We start from the raw sequence: 3,168 nt of genomic DNA, 5'->3' as shown, positions 1-3,168 counted from the left end.
AAGAAGTGTTACAGGTGTAATGAGATTGGACATATCGCATCAAATTGTCCACGGAAGTCACAGTTTATTTCACTTAGAATCAACATGATCGATGAGTGATGATGAAGAAGAAGAATACCATGATGACTACTCCGACTCTTGTGGTAACATATTTATCTCATTTGATTATTCTTATAATAAATTTCATTTAACACTTTTTGTAAATTTTAAGGAGAGTTTTTATGCATCAAAAGTAGAACGTCTTGAGTGAAGGAACTAGCCCTTCCATCGTGAACTATACTTTATGAATTTTTCACTATGTATTAGTCTTGTGGTATGGGAGAAAAGATTAATCTTGTGGAAGGATTCCAATGCTTACTTATCTCTAGATTTATGTGGAATAATTTCTGGTGGTATGGGACACTATAATTTATTACACATAGAAGTCCTTAATATAATGTCTTTTGTTATAACTAGAGAAGATACTTAAATTTATATATTATATGACAGTTGATCTCCTTTGCTTGCAATAAGAAAACACACAATTGAGGTTAGTTGCTTATCCAAGCAGGAGGGATGTTACATAATGTCCATCCTTTAGTTATATGGGGACGCCCGGATGCTAGTGTGCCATCCTAGTGAATTGGTATCATGGGTGACCCCACATTAAATAATGATTACCTAGTGCTATTGACATAGCTTGAGACCATGCTTGACGGGTGTATGTTGTTAAGGTGTAACAAGTAGTGCCATGCTTGACAACTATATTGTGGTCAAAGCGAAACAAGTGGACTATTCTAGACAACTGCACACAGTTGAAGCATAACAAGTGGTTTATGCAATTGATGTGCCATGCTAATTGAAAGTGTAACAATTGGAAATACACTCCATGCTAGATGATGTGTGTATAATGATACTCTCATCGTAGTGAAACAAGTGGAGGGTGTATGTTGTGTTTGTGCCTATCCAACATTTCATATTGGGATTTATTTGTAGAGAAGGGCAATTAATTGAAACAACTAATGTGTTTACGTTGTGAGATAGGTGATGAGTAGTGCGTGTGTCATACATGGAGGATCTTTTCTATATTATATTATTTTGTATTATTATTTATGATCTAATGATGGGTGCAAGGGTCACCAACTTAGGTGTTGCATGAGTTTTATTGTTGTTGAAATCCATGTTCACCCAAGCCTTTGAGCCATGCCTTTGTGCGTCTGACCCAAGGCTTGGTCAATGAACCTTTGAGTCTATTTGTGGTATTCCATGTCCATGAGAACCTGTGAGCCATGTTCAAACCTCTGAGTTTACCTTGCAAGTTATGATGTCGACAGTGACAAGAACGATGTTGTTGTTATAACATTTTGTGTTATTCGATTTCTTCTACACAATTGAGGATAGTTGTTTCCTCAAACAGGAGGACTCGACAAAGTTGTGAGATCCCTGTCCCCACCGCGCAATGGATTCGGGGTACTAGCAGCGGAAGTAGCACTTCATGGGCGGGGCAGGGTCCCACACTCGGAGCCTCGTCGCCACGGATATCCGGACAAGAGACTAATCCGTCGGTTTTTCCAAAACCGAACCCAGAAAAACTTCCCTTACCCGGAAAGCACGGGCGATTTTACCAGGATAACTTTTTACTCTAACGTAGTCAAGACCATTACTGATCAAGCTGATCCGCCGACTGCACCTATAAAGATACTCGGTCAGATCAAGGAAGAAACTTGCACTTGGATCATTGGGATCAACGCTTTTTTTCCCATTAAGAGGCACAGCCGTTGATTCCTATCCATAGAACAAATACTATCCGTCGGGATTTACTTTATCTATCGTAAACAGAAATTGAGTCTCGATTTACGGATCCATCAATCTAGCCTAACCCCATCCAGACCCATGGGTTAGCCAACCTCCCAACCAATGTAGTGATGGGATCCAATTAGGAATTTGGTTAGGTTTTTGTCCCGGGTACCAGGGAAAAGAGTTCCCAGGCCCCCTAGCTGGAATTTCATGCAAACATAAAACTAGTCACACCACTTACACACCCAATATGAAATTGCCTTTTTCTCAGCATCAACTAACTTTAAAACAATCCTTTAATGAAACCATTATGTCACTGATATCAATCCTCAAAATCTCTGGTTGAATCCATATTTCGAGTCATTCATTCATCGGTGTATTTATGGCATCATTGGCAACCAGAACGCTCACCACCTGTTCACTCAGGGGCCTTTTCAATAGTTCCTAGCTCATAGTACCCGACCATATTTTCACATATAAAAATCAAGATGGAATCCTCATTGAAGATCAGCAAGATCAATCAATAGATCCATATAAGAGAGCCATGGACTCATCCGTTGAGGACCAGCAAGGTCAGTCAACCAGATCCATGCCCGGTTTCAGAAAACAACTCTTACTCCTTGTTCTAATATCTTCCACGATGCACGTGTGGGTATCTTCGGTGACCTAGAGCCCGAGCACCATATGGTTAGCACCCTCTAGGATCCTTCGTTCGCAGGTGACCTAGCGCTTCACTCATAGGCCGCTTCCTTGGTCCCTCATCCACCGTATCGGAAGCTCACCATTTAAATCGAACCGAGGCTGGTCAAGACCTCGGTCGACCTTGCTATGCGAGACGTCCTCCATTGACTCTCCGTCAGCAGTTGCAACTTTATCAGATTGGTCTCCATAACCTTAATCCACAAGACGGTCAAAATGCTTAGTAAATGAAATTCTGGGTGCCTGATTGCAGAACGGAGTACACCCCTACCACCAAGGAGACACCCCCGACATTTTCACCGAAAAAAAATTTCGCAGCCACCCCACTGGGCACACCGGCACGCATATTGAGGCCAAAAAAAGGGGTCCTCGTCCCCAAAAAAGATGTCATTCACATACCCGGGCACCTGTACAATGGTTGCGTAAGGACCAAAGGACCAAAGGCCGACCGTCCTAGCATATAGTCCCCACTGGTCATCACGTGGATACCCATGTGGCCACTGACCCGGAAGGTACATGCGTGCCTCATCTTTTGCCCGCATTCAGGCACCATCCCTTTCCCCAGACTCATGCAGCCACAGATCAGTGTACTTTCATCGTACACCATCCTTTGCACCCCACTTTGCTCTTCCTTTCCCTGCACCCGTATCCATATACCAAGCCCTATATAAACCCCCCCTATGGTCGATACCG

This window comes from Cibotium barometz, chromosome 47 (assembly GCF_041138505.1).
Source record: "Cibotium barometz isolate CiBa-2024 chromosome 47, ASM4113850v1, whole genome shotgun sequence".
NCBI classification, from domain to species: Eukaryota; Viridiplantae; Streptophyta; class Polypodiopsida; order Cyatheales; family Cibotiaceae; genus Cibotium; species Cibotium barometz.
This window is presented reverse-complemented; position numbering follows the sequence as displayed.